The 15181-nt window shown below is 33.4% G+C and overlaps 1 protein-coding gene across 2 annotated transcripts in view; it reads left to right on the top strand.

Moving 5' to 3' along the window:
• Positions 1 to 15181, top strand: part of Lingo2 (leucine rich repeat and Ig domain containing 2) — a 1212628-nt gene that overhangs the window by 233975 nt on the left and 963472 nt on the right. For both annotated transcript variants that reach the window (XM_076935173.1, XM_076935174.1), the window contains exon 2: positions 10115 to 10211. The gene's annotated coding sequence lies outside the window, so the exon portion shown is untranslated. The remainder of the gene's footprint in view (positions 1 to 10114; positions 10212 to 15181) is intronic.

The raw sequence follows: 15181 nt of genomic DNA on the forward strand, positions 1-15181 counted from the left end.
TGTAGGTCACGGATTAACATGACAGATGAATATGACATTTCCTTTACCCTAGTTCTAGTTATTTTAACCTTATTCTAAACCTATTATAACTTACAATTGTGATGTTATAGAGGGCGGAAAGGAATACTTGAAACTTCATCCACCTGTTTTTAAAGTCTTGGAAGCGTGTTAAGCACTTTTCACTGTATTAGACCACTATTGAATATTTGCTCTCAAATTTCTAGTCTTTGAACCATGGAGGTTCTTATAGTTCTTTGAAAGTCTGTTAGGTGAAAATAGTTTCAAAATAAAGTTGTGCCATTTATGTTTGAGTTCTATTGACAATTTCTCTCACAGCATAAGGGAAAAACCTGTTGGAGCTGTAGCACAATTCAAGTCTGAAGTTACAAACTAGCAAGTCACTCTATTATTCACCACCATTTATTTGAAGTAAATAAACAAAACATCCAGTTGCCTTAGCAATGTCTTTGATAAAGAAAAGATTACTTTACATCTTTTCCTTGAGGGAAATCTTAATATTCTTTATGATGAAATGTGAAATATGCACGAAGCACTCTGGTTATAAACTAAAGGAGGATTTTGTCATAGGCAAAGGGAGCTAGTGTAACTGGGTTTCAAACTGAAGTAAACACTTTCATTGTTAAGTTTTAGTATAGAAGTGAGACTGATATTCATGTAAAGTCATGGAAATCGCAATTTGGGAGATACAGAATCAAAGATGTTAAATATGAAATCATAATTGTTATGTAGGGTTAACATTTATGTAAATATCAGAACTTTGAAAGTCTTTTGATTCTATTACAACTTTGACAATAATTTTGAAAATAAACACTCTTCTGATAATATTTAGTGATATTATCAACAAGGGTCATTTTGATAGTCCATATTTCATAATCTTGAAGATGGCCATCATATCATATGGTTTATTGTCCACATGGACAGTGCTTGATGACCAAATTTGTATTTACACAGGATCCACTAACATGACCAGAGAGATTTAACAAAATAGTCTAAGAAATTGTTCATTCTGGTTTAATATTTTACAATGCAATTTAACATTTAGAAACCACTAATTCTGAAAGGGCACTATCAAGGAAAGATATAATAATGTAAAAACACATAAAAGTCCCTGTATTTGTTATGTCTGTATCAGCCTAAATTTTCCTCATATGTTTCAACTAAAACGTATCACACCAACTAAAGGTAGATTTAAGCTGGATGCCTTGTGTTAGGTAAACTTTTAGCAGAACTCACCAAACATTGCAGAACAGAACCATCCCTTAGGGGTTTTCTAGGGAGGGGAAATGGGGAAAAGGAATGGCATCTGAAATGTAAATAAAATATAAAAATAAATAAATAAAAAAGAACTTGTCTTTAATGCCAGTGTTATTCTCCTTTATTATCACAGCTAGTAGAATACATTGCCATGTTTCCTGAAAGATTGTGGGCTATATGATAAAGAATTATTTAAAAAAAAACATGTTTGAACATTTGTGAATAATCAATAGACATAGAGTACATTAATCTGGTTCCAAATATCCTATAAGGTTGAGGAATAAATGGTTTTCTTCCTGTATTTACAAATGAAATATTGAATTATGCCCCCCCCCCCCCCAAAAAAGAACAGAACTGTCCCTCGCACTGCTCACACAAATCTCTGGTAGTGTGAATAAGAAGAGAATGTCTGGGTGAAATGAATGCTCTACAGCCTTTAAAATACATATTGGATTATCAAAAATGATAACAGAATCTTTCAGAGCATGAAGCAGCTTGAAACACAGGAGGATGAGAAGGAAGAACATCCCTCCACAGCAGTCAATAAATAAATGGCTCAGCTTGTAATTGAGAGGCTCCATACTAACCATATGACAAGCAATTTAACTTTATTTAGTCCTCTAGACACTATATGGATTGGATGCAGTCTGTATTCTCAAATTCTATTAATAGTAAATAAAATAATATATAAAAACGGAACATACATGTTAAAGATGCAATAATATTAATCACTTATTTGTTAATGAAACATTTATAAAGCAATCTGTTTCATTGGATATTCTGAAGATTACACAGTGAAATCAATGGCAAGTACATAAAAAGTATAATATTCTTCACTTTACTTTTTCTATTTCTTCTTACTCTCAAACTAAAATTGAATCCAGATATTACAAAGGGTTTAATGTAAGAAATAGAAACAAGATCTCCTAATTTACATGGTAAATTTTAATATGAAGGTTGGGTTACAGTGCAATTTGGGAACTAAAAAGAAAACCAGGCCTCAGAGTTTATACGATAGCAGAATGGGGAAGTCCTCCTTTGTAGACTGACAATGAGACCTGGGCCACTTCATTGGAACTTGGAAGATGACCCCTTCAGAACTCTGGTGCATAGTTCTTGAAGATTATATTATGCAGACAGTTATAGTGTCATAAAACTCCAGAAACATCAGGAGGGAATGAAGGACCTGTAGGTACTTTTGGTAGGGTAGATGAGTAAATTCTCTGTAGGACTTTTCAAAAGTCTGTACACAAATTGAACTCATTCTGGGGGTTAAACATGATTGTAAAAGAAAGGCAGACATCAACAAGCAGCCAGGCATCAACCCTTCCCCTTCTGCAGTTACTGTTTGCTTAGTTTCTTTTTTATGTTATCTAATATGGAACTTGAAGGAAGCCAGCTGGCAAATGAGTTACTAGGTATGTAGAATCTCAGTTACACAATCTCAAACAGGCTATTGAGCTCAAGACAGTTTAAGAACACAAAAATCTTAACTATCCTTTACTGAAAGGGTAGCTTTTACTTAAAGTGACCTTGTTTGTTTACATTATTTAACTAAATTTAACCTATCAAGTACATGTGATATAGCAATATTATTAAATAGACATTATACTCTCTTTTTTCATATTTCACTTTTGAGAAGAGAGACCCACTATGGCATCTAGTGCAATTATAACTTCTGAATTTTGTATTGTTTCTTTTGCAGAAATAGTAATTTAGGAAGACACAAAGATAGTGATGGAACAAACTTTGTTCCAAAGTATCTAATTAAAAATTAATCACAATGACATGCCTACTTTAGCTTAAGAGATTTCACCCAATCACGTTGTTCACTATATCATTGCTGTTATTTGCATAACCAATATTTCCAGAAGTCTCAATTTTAGTAAAATCCCAATAGCCCTTAAAGTATATAGACTTAGGCTGAGGAATTACGGTGACTTTATTGACTTTTATTTAACTAAAATATAATTTTTAATATTATCCTGAATTATTGTTTGGATATGTCTGTGTATATGAATATACATGTATGTAAGGTGGTGGACAAAAGCCAACAGAGCAAAAGAAGGAATGGGAGGAGACAAAGAGACAAAGAGACAACAAGACAGCAAGAAAGATTTAGATTGATATTGACAGGGAAGTTTGAAAAAACAACTGAAAAATTAGGAAACAAGAAATAGTCCCTGATAAACTTATTGATAGTATCTCTACTTATAAACAAAAATGTTTATCTGAAGAATAATTTATTTCTTATAATTACTAAACTGATTGACAAAATAACTATATTACTAGAATGATATCTTATAGGTGTTATGCTTGTCTGTTTTCTTTTCTTTCATTAAAAATTGAGGCATTTTTTTTTCACATAACGTGTCTAAATTTTGGTTCCCCCTCTCGATACTCCTCCCAGTTCCTACCCACCTTTCTTCCTATCCAGATCCATGCCCTTTCTTTTATCAGAAAACAAAACAGACATTTATGGAATAAAAGTAAATTATAATAAAATAGAACATAATAACATAATAAAGTAAATCAAAAACTATCATGTCAGAACTGGACAAAATAAACAAATAAAAGAAAAAGTGTCCAAGAGCAGGAACAAGAAACAGAAACCCACACATTAACACATTCAGGAATCTCACAAAGCACTGGACTGAAAGCCACAATATATAAGCAATAAATCTGCAATATAAAACATGGGATGAAATATTATATATAAGATTTATAATATTTATATTTCATATAAATATATTTAATACTTGGTATATTATATATAATAAATATATAATGCATAATACATAATGTAGAATATAAAGTATGGTGTATAAATTATAATATATACTATTTCATATTTAATAATAAACATTAAATATTAAATATAAATAAAATATATTTATATATTTATATTTATATGAATTTATATAGTTTATCATTTTTTAGAAGGATAGACATTAAACACTTAAAAGAAGAGCCCTGACATGAGATTATAAGACAAGGAACTGCCAAAGATTTTATTGATTTGATTTTGTGTTGTGTGTCTACTGCTGTCTGTGTGGACTACACTTAATTAGTTTGTTTGTTAGTCAGATGCTCTTGGAGAAAACTGATTCTTTTTTGCAAGTGGTTGTTATCTGGATGTTGATTCTGGATTAAGGAGACACGTCTCAACTTTTTCATTCATCTCTAGGACTCCACCTGGTACAGACCCATGCAAGCACTGTACATACTTCCTCAGTTCATATATGCAGTGATATTTAGTGAGCCTTGATTTCTTGATGTCCTCCACTTGTTACAGTCTTTCAACTTCTTTCATGGAGGTTCCCTGAGCTAGATGGGACTGATTTCGTTAGAAAATCTAATTTAGGGCTAAGTGTTCCAATGTGTATCACTCTCTATATGATGTAATTTTTTCATCTGCTACTGAAGTAGTTTCTCTAATGGTAGCCAAGCAAAGCACTGATTTGTGAATATGGTAGAACGTTAATAGAAGTCATTTTATTGGTATTTTAAACTTATTTTGTTTTGTTTTTAGAACAGTAGTATTTGCTTTTACACTTGGTTCCTGGGCCATTCATTCTCACAATATTTGTCACTCCAAGTGTTGGGTATGCTTTCCGTCTCAGTCACTCCAAGTGTTGGGTATGCTTTCCGTCTCATGGGAGGACATTGAGGCAAATAAGCTATTGCTTGGCTATTCAACAAGATTTGTGTCATTATTACACTAACACAACCTTCAGACAGGACAGTGTTGAAGATCAAAGAGTCTGTGGCTGGGTTAGTATTTACATTTTTTCCTTATAAAGAACCTTCCTGTACCAGCTCAACTTTTCCAAGTTCAATGAATTCTGTAGGTGGCATCTTTAGTAATGAGTCCTCGCTACCAGTTTCTAGAGAGCAACCCAGTCTTGGCTATACCCTGCTTGTTTGTGTATTGCTATGGGACCTGTCTGGCTAACAACTTAGTTAGACCTACACCTATGCAGGTACTGGAAGCTTCGTTTCTTGCCATGAGAGTTAGAGTTAGGCTCTTTCTTCTCAACTATTAGGGGGTTCATTTCCATGTTCTTCATATATGCAAATATTTTTGTAAGCTTCTTCTATATTTCTATAGAATATATTCCTATTCTATATTCCTAAGCTGCTCTGTTTCCACACTAATCCTCAATTTCAGCTCTCCCCATCTTCTGCCACTCATTTGAATCTCCCTCTATCTCCCAAATTTGCCCTATCCAACCAGTCTCCTACTCTATCCATCCATAAGTATCTATTCTATTTTCCTTTCCTAATGAGCTCTACCTGGCCCTTAGTCTTTTATTTAACTTTAAGGCCCCAAATCCCTGTGACTAAGGGAGATAGTCTGGGACAAGAGTGGGTTTGAGTCATGGCCAAATTTGGAAAATCTTATCCTGAGACTGTCAGGAATAGGACTGCTTCCTCCTTGCTCTGGGCTGTTCTGTCCAGCAGGTCATTAAACAGGGGTCCAGGGAGGACACCTGAAAGGAGCAGGGAAAAACAGGCAAAGATGCAAAGAATGGCAACCTGTCTATAGTCTGATCAAATCACCGATTTTACTTTTTTCACACAGGGGTTATATACACAAAAAGGCAGAATGTGGGGAAGGGGATGATGCAGAAGCATAGGTGTTCAGGGGGAGTACAGATATCTTCCAGAACACAGTGTCAGCTGGGTAAAGGTTCAGGGGACAGAAGACTATGATTCTGCCTATGATTCACTTGTCCTTATCTAATTTGATACTATCCACCAAGGCTACATAAGGTCTATGACTATTCAGGCTGGCAATTTTCCACCAAAGCTGCTTGTTTACAATAGCTGTTTCAGTGTTTTTCCACAGAGACACAAGACTTTGTGTTAGCAGGCTGACTTAGGCCTATGGCTGATTTTAGGCCTTCAGTGTATAAGCAAAGCTGCCCCTGACACTGGGATCTATAGGTCTCAGCACATATAATAAACCTGAAGACCCTAATTTCTACCACCCTTGAGGTAGTCCCACAGCATGGTGGTCAGGTTGCAGGTTAAACTTCCTCTCTCTCTTTATGGACAAGAACACCTAGTACCTGGAATTCCTCTTCATTCAAATGAAATGTTCCCATCTCGTTGACCCTAGCCAATGATATAAACTCACCCAAAACCCCCTACCCACTATAACAGACTTAATTCTCAGCCAATAAAGAGAAGTATTGCACTGAAAATCACTTCAAGTGAAGGCTATTTCACAACTGAGATCCTGTATAACCCACATCCCTGATGAGCTTAATTTTTTCTAGTCCAACCTTGTGGACAGCAGTGTGTTACCTTGATGCTCTAAAGGAAAAAAGCAGACTTAACCTTTGTGGTTCTACAAATGTTTTTCATTGACTTGCAAATAATATCTACACATGAGTAAATACAGTATTTCTCTTTTTGTATGTGAGATGCCTCACTCAGGATTATATTTATTTTCGAGTTTTTAGCCATTTACTTGCAAATTTCATTTGTTTCTTTATTGCTAACTAATAATTGTAAAAATAGACGATATTCATCTATTGAGTGACAGCCAATTGCTATTATGCATACAGCAGCAATGAACATGGTTGAACAAGTGTCTCTGTAGAATCCTTGGGTATATGGTCAAGAATGTTATGGATGAATCTTGAAGCAGAATGATTCTTATCTTCTTGAATAAACATCATGCTGATTTTCATAGTGTCTATACAAGTTTGCATTTACACTAGCAATGGATACATGTTTCTCTTACTCTACATTTTTACCATCATGAAATGTCATTTGTTTTATTGATGTTAGCCAGTCTGATAGGAGTAAGATAACATCTAAATGTATATTTTTATTTGTATATCCTTCTGGCATTTTTGAAGTTCAACATTAATTGTTTTTCAGCCATTTGAGTTTTCTCTTTTGACAATTCTCTGTTTAAATCTGTACCTAGTTTTTTAATTGGGTTAACTGTTTACTTGATATCTAATTTTGTTTTTTGTTTGTTTGTTTGTTAAACATACAAATGGATATGCCAGCTTGCTTCTTAAGTCCATTTGTTTTTTTCTCATCCTTTTACCCTGAAGGGATATCTAATCCTAAATGTAAAGGGGTGTTTCTTGATTGCAGCAAAAGGATGAATCCTGTTGAAGCTTCCATTCTGTTAGTCTCTGTCTTCACACTGGGAAATTGAGACCATTTATGTCGAGAGATATGAATCAGCTTTGTGTCAATTCCTGATATTCTAATGTTGGTTTCGCTCTCTCTCTCTCTCTCTCTCTCTCTCTCTCTCTCTCTCGCTCTCTCGCTCTCTCTCGTTCGCTCTCTCTCTCTCATGTATTTTTCAATTCTTTTGATTTGATGGTCTGGGTTATTTATTATTACTTGTTTTTCTTGGCTGTGATAAGCTATTTTACTTTGGAGCTTTTCTTCTAGAATCTTCTATAGGATTTGCTCTGTGGATAGATTTTGAGTAAATTTGCTTTTATCATGGAATATTTATTTTAGTACTTCTACTGTGATTAAAGATTGTTCTGGGTATAGTTTTCTGAGCTGGCATTTGTAGCCTTTTAGATTCTGGAGAACATGTGTGCAGCCCCTCTGGCTTTTAGAGTCTCCATTGAAATGTCGAGTGTTATTCTAATAGTCCCTTCTTCATATAATACTTGGTCTTTTCATATTGCAGCTCTTAATATTCTTTCTTTGTTCTGTGTGTTTAGTGTTTTGATTATTATTTATCTAGGGGAATTTGTTTTTGGCCTAGTCTACTTGGTGCTATATATGCTTCTTATATTATGATAGATATCATCTTTAAGTTAGAAAATTTTTCTTCTATTATTTTGTGTAAAATAGTTTCTATACTTTTGATCTGCATGCCTTCTTCCTATATTTGTATTATTCTTAGGTTTGAGCTTGAAATATGACATAAATTTCTTGTATGCTTGGTGCTAGCATTTAATTAGATTTAATATTTTCTTTGACTGAGGTATTTATTGTTTATATATTATTTTTAATGCCTGAGATTCTTCCATCTCATGTACTTTGTTGGTAAAGCTTGCCTTTGAGGTTCCTATTTGAGCTTCTACATTTTTCATTTCTAGATTTCTCTCAGTTTCTGTTTTCTTTATTGATTCTATTTTTTTTTTTTTTTGGTCAGACTTGAAATGTTTTATTCTTTTTCTTCTTTTTGTTTAGACATTTTGTTACAAGGAGTCTAACTGAGTTGACCTCTCAGACACAGTTTAAAGCCAATTGAAGATCTTTCTTTATTACAGCCAGCTAGGACTATACCCGGATATTTGAGACCCAAGTATTGTGATAAATATTTAATGGATGGAGTATTTAAATACAAAACTACATCCTGGTATCATACTCAGAAACTTCTGCAAGAAGCTTTCCAGAAGCAAAACAGATGATGAAAAGTTAGCAGAGGCATCATGACATAAGGTTCATAAACAGAGTTGGGTAATTTTTTCATAGAACTCTTTGTCAATGAGGTCAAATTCTAGTTTAACCTAAAATGACCACAGCAAGAATACAAAATGAAGGAAGCTTTGCTCTGTTTTACGCTCTCAATATTGTCCTAGCTGTTATTGATTGTTTTTTTTTATAGTGGGGTCTAGGAATCAGGATTTGGCTGACTCTAATGCTAGACACTAATACCTGTTCTTGTCTTTGTTGGGTGGGTGATTTTTTTTCCCTTAGTTTCTGTTTCCTCTCTTGTTCTTAAGAGAGTATAGTGGGTGTTTGTTGCCAAGTAGGACATTTCTATGGGATACTGACATGTATGGTTACTGAGGCTTCCAGGTAATATGTGTTTTTAGATATTGGAAGCTGACACATACAAATTGGAATAAGTTAGAAGAGGAACCTCAGAAGAGAGAAATGCTGGGCTTTATACCAGAATCTGCTTAGTCTCCTGGAACTGGATCAGAGTGTGAGGAAAGGCCACAACAGGTATTCTTCTATAGAGCTGAAAAATCTCAGACTGCTATAGCAACTGGGAGGTTGGATATCAAAGAGAGGAGGCAGAGTAAAAATCTGAAGTCTGCCTGTCTGCTCTATTAGCCTACTTTATTCTCTGTCAGGCTTGGCTTGTGGATTCCGGGAGAAAATCTTTGGATAGGAAGATTTGTGTGATCTGCTGAAGATGTGGGCGGGGTAAAGGGAGGCTGCAGAAGGTGTTCTATTACAGAGCTCTGGTTAAAACTTGGATATTAGAGTCAGAGAAATGGAGGTAGAGGTGAAATCAGAAGTTACTGAATCTGCTTCCCTGATTAAAGTGTTCTATATGTTTTCAATTCATCTCTTAGAAGGATATCTATAGATATCATAAAATAACAAATGTTAGGACCTGGGAAAGCTACTTATTGGTAGACCTTATCTGGCATGCTTAAAACCCTCTGTGAACTCTCTAACATGGGATGGGAGAAAAGAAAATAATAATATATTTAAATTATATATTTTTTCTAATGGTATCCATAAAATATAACTTGATATCTCTAATTCTTTATGTTATCAGTTGTATGCTATTACTGGTATTTAGAATATTTTATTTCAAGCTTAATGGAAATTCTTTGACAGGAAATTTGTCATGTATTCTCATTATATTTTGAAATGCTTAGTAAAGAATACATATTGATTTATAGAAACACATACAATAAAATTATGAGAAAATGCAAGCAATAATGTCATTGGGGATCAATACATTAGTTGGAATCACAAAATGACAGTCTGGAGGTACATATGTAATTTTTATTCAGAATTTAAGCAAAAGCAGCCAAATGAAAACTGTTAGTCAAAGTTAATTTTTCCCATGTTCCCAAGATTTTTGTTTCATTTTATTTAGGAAATCTGCTGATGATGGTTTCAAGATGTAGAATCCTTGTATGTGAAGTATCCCAAATGAAGCTGAGGAATCTGTATTGAAAGTACTTCATGTTGTGGTAAGGAGAAGCAGATCTAATGTGTTGGCCCTTGGTAAATATGATGTCACACACATACTATGTATGTTTCTGGGTGTAGTATATGTGTGGTGAGTTTACCATTATGAGTTGATAATGAAGTAAAATGATGACTGTACTTAAGTCTATAAGTTTAAGATTTTTAATTCCTGTTTATTATTTTGCAAGTGCCATCAAGTAGACTGTGTCATATTAGATAACTCACATAATGATACATTTCAGTTCTGTGTCTTATTTATGTTAGCTCCTGTTATAACAACAGCCCTAACAGATAGGTTTTTATCATAGCCATAGCACAGATGTGAAAAAAGGAACCTGAGAAGTCTGAAATCTTGTTTACAATCTTGCTGACAATTGACGGTAGGAACAACTGTACTTGCTACTGATGTGTTTTCTTTATCCCTGTGATAATAGGAAAGGCAAAAATTTAGATTTAAGGCAATACCCCAGTGTTTTAGTCAATGACTTAGAAAAGAATAATATTTGGTTCCCCTCAATAAAAAAAAAATAAATGATATTCATTTATATATCATTCCTCTTGAAGACATTTTTCTGCAAGTCATCAAACAGTTACATGAATTCAAACATCAGAACATTTGGATGATGTGAAAAAAAAAGTTAGTCATTTACCACTTCTGTTGAGTAATAGATTAACATTTTCATTCAGAATAGATTAAGTACTTTTAAAAGTAATTTCTTTTTTATAATTAATGGAAACAATGTTTATATATTTATATAAGATGTAGCAAAAAAGATATTGAAAAATTATATGAGGTCTTAGTCATCTTTGAGATATATATATATATATATATATATATATATATATGAATGTGAAAAAATGGTAGGCTTTTTCTATACAAATAATAATTCAGGATCAATGCTAAGTTTTAATGGAACTAGTTATAAACGAAGCTTTATGAGTAACTATTATATAACCTTGAGAACTAAAAAGTTGCAATTTTCCATACTAATATATGTATTCTGAAGTACTGAAAGGATGCCACTGAACTTAGATATAGTATATGTACAGCAACTGCCTTTCTGCTTAGTGCACTACAAATACTCAACATATTGAAATCACATCAATGTCAACATGATATAAACATTAAAATACAGTCAGTACTTACTTATAGTGGGAAGGCAAGTTAGGTTCTCACTAAAGGTGTTTTCAGTGTATCCATTCTGAGATAGTTCATAAAACCGCTTATGTACTATCAATTCTGTATTATATTTCAATTCAAAAGTATTGAATTTGCATAAAAGTTCCTAAATAAAGATCACCAAATTCCAGTATTATTCTTAGTTTTTGCTTTAAATTAAATAGTAGGTTTTTTTTTCTATAGCAACAAAATTTGCTATGTGAAGGGCTGCATGAAATAAACTGTGTTTATTTCCTGTCCTTTTAACTCTAGGTAGTGATAAAGTTGCTCACCTTATTTCAGCACCAGAGCCATACCCTTAATGCAATGAGGGCCATGAGAGTCACATTGCCTACAACGAATGCAAGGTTTCCTGGACTGTAGAACTTACCTGCTAATGATTTAAAACGGCAGCCGCCCTTCCAGATCTACTCATATAATTGGTAACAGATGACTCAGCTAAATATCTGATAAAGAACTTATTGGAATATTTTCACAATAATAATGAGTGTTTAGCCTGACTTAGTAAGTTGTAAAAGGGAAGTAAAGGGGAGCTTCACCCTTATAGAAAAACAATGAGCTAAGGAAATAATCATTTCAAAAATGTATTACCAGGCTAGGGATAATATATATTTACCTTAGGTTTGCTTATACTATCTCTGTGCTGTAAATGTATCTGTAGGCCAACAATTCTCAGGTTTTAAAGAGTTTAGATCTTCTGGGAAGCTTGCTTTATATTCCCAAGAAGGGGATGTTGTTCTTCTAGATCTCCTTCAGTAGAATATCCTAGTGAAAGCAATCTACATTTAAAACAAGGCCATTCAGACTAAACCACTTTTTCTATACTCTTCTAAATGGGACTGGAAATTTTTCTGCCTTGAAGTTTTAAGATTTATAATCTAGTATGGGAGTTTTACTGTTGGAGATCCAACTGAAAAATTTGATTAAGACTAAGACATATATCTAGAAAATAAACACCTATTAATAATAATTCTCTGCACCTATTTCACAGTCGAATAACAGCATTTTATCTATATACATATAAGACTTTGATGAAGAAAATTTAAAACTACAGACAAAATTCCTAACAGTAGCAGTTGTGATTTGGCTAATGCTAATCGAAATTCTTCTAGTGAGCAGTTGCTTTCAGACATGTAGTAATGTGCCAAATCTTCCCCAGGCTACCTCCATTCCATAGGTTAATAAAGTTTACCAGTGGAAGTTATTGGCTCTAGTTTTGAAGTTAAAACATGATGGGGTTAGGCTTAAATCTTGGCACCAGGAGAGTGTGCATCTGCTACAGCTGCTTGTTAATCCTAGGATAATTCAATTTTATAGCCATGAAGAGTTTTGTTTCATGGCATCCAGCATAATGACATATGGGAATAATTGGCCTATATTTGTTTTGTTTAAGCTTCTGAACACTGAATTCATGATCACCTGCTAAGTTAGTCTTTGAAATGCATGAGTGGAGTGGGCCTATTCATTGCTGTACCATATTACTTCAAAAGGATTTTTATAAAGCTTAAAATGTCTAGGTATCTGCCCAGTTTTCTAACAATTGAGCTTGTTTATTTTAATCAATTTTGTTGAGTTTTTAAACATCATTTATCAGAAAAATTAATTGTCAGAGATTAAGTTAATCTGGTATTTATTGAAGCAACCTCCTTCCAAATCCAAACTTAATTCATTCCTTCTCTGTATCTGTACACCCTGGCCTCGGTCTGTTTCTTCACGGATGCACACACACCATAGATAACCTCATTTGGCCCATCCATCTTTTTCCAGAGTACTGCGTGTGAATTTCTTACTTCCTTCCAATCTCTCTCTTCAAGTTTAACTTTCTAACTTTCTGTTTTACCATACCTCAGTAACTCTTTTTTTTCTCTTAGAAGAAAATAACATGTTTTTCCTTCTTGCCCACATTTCCCAGGCTTTGCCATCCTGGGGGATACAAACTTTAAGAGAACTAGAAAAAAGAATGAATCAATGAGAATGTATAATTCCCAAAGGCATAGTCTGAAGTGAAACAAACACCAGGGATTGGGATGAGATGTAGGGAGGATGTCATACTTCTCTGAAGTGGCAAATTTATAGAAATTCTACTACCTGTGTTTACATTTCAGCTACTTCAGTATGCTTCTCAAGTACTTACTCTGTAAGATGGCAGATAAAATTATCTACATGACTCAGGTTTTAAATGATATATATGTAAAACATATATGAGATATATGTTATACCAATATGAATAATTTATTTTTGTGTCATCTTTAAAGCTTGTACATATGTAACACATGACTTAAAAGGAAATTATTAAATGGTCTTTAGATATCATAAAGGTATGATCCTCTCTATAGGGTGGCTGAAAGAAATCACAAGAACACATGGAAATTTTGTTATAGTTATGTTTCTTTTACTCCACAGATCACAAAATTTCAGTTTGATTTGGACATTGATTTTTTTGAAAATTATAATATAATTTTATATTAGTGCTAGTGCTTTGAAGATGAGTATTTTCAGTATGATTATTCTATTGCTGACTTTACTACTAATCATATTGAAAAACTGATAGGTGATATATAATAAGCCATTAACTTATTCTTTATATAAAAAACAAGGCAAATTTAATCTCATATACATTAAATAAAAGAATAAGTGAGGGGAGATTTTGTTTTAAGATAGAAGTAGAATAACATGAATAATTGATCTTTCTTGAGATCAAATGACTATTATTGGTTCCAACAATAAGTATTTTTCTATTTACAAAGAGAGCTAATTAAGCAATATAACATAATATAATTGTATATCATCAATATAAAAGCCCATATACACATGTCATTTTATACTGAGTTGAAATATGCTCCCAAGGGTTAAGGAATGGCATGATATATAACTTGATTTTCTCTATTTTGAAAAATAATGATGAAATATTAATTATCATATACTAGATATGTGTACCTAAGGTCGACTAAATGTTGTGCCATCCTAGAAATGCAAACCTACTCAGGTCTCTCAGCCTTTCTTGGACTTGTGCCAGTTTACTTTTCTTTCAGTTTTTCTGTAGCTATTGACTTCTTCTCAGACTTTCCAAATCATTTTGTCAGTGTGTAATTCATATTGAACTCTTTTAGTGTATCAGCCTATGTTTGTTCAGCTGGATTCCTTTTCGGGTGCGGGGTGTGGAGATGTGCTTTGGTGTTTTATTCCTTTTAAGCTACATTAGTCAACCTATTTTCATTCTCAGAGATATTTAAAACAAAGAAATAAATAAATAAAATTATTATTATCACTTTCTAGACACCTGTCAAAATCTTGACATGTTTAGTCCCTGTAATTGTCATTATATATTCAAAGTGAATTTTGCAAACAGCAGGGATGCAGGTTGTGTGAGACTTGCCTTTTAAATAGGCAATCTGACATAACAAAGGTACTGCCAGCCACCCTTCACTGTTGTAGAAAGCGATAGCCAGTGCCATACAAGTCTATTCTTCCCTAACCCATTTCTTTCACAAAGCTTCAGGGCCTTGATTAGGCACAAGAGTCATATTAAATATATTTTTATATACCCAAAATACCAAAACTGTGATAGTTAATACTATTGTGTGTTGCATACTAACCTTAATATATGTAGTGTGTCTAGTGTGATGGAAGTTTAATTATTTGTTGGTAGTGTTGAAAAAATGGCGTAACTGGTAACTGAAATACTCTCATTTTACAGAGGATATCTTGGAATCTAACCTTATAAGTTTTCATGACTTACTACTTTTGAAATATGATTTGAAAAAGCAGGGATTGATGAGAACACTTATCAAT

The sequence above is a fragment of the Arvicanthis niloticus genome, chromosome 5, assembly GCF_011762505.2.
Source record: "Arvicanthis niloticus isolate mArvNil1 chromosome 5, mArvNil1.pat.X, whole genome shotgun sequence".
Classification (NCBI taxonomy): Eukaryota; Metazoa; Chordata; class Mammalia; order Rodentia; family Muridae; genus Arvicanthis; species Arvicanthis niloticus.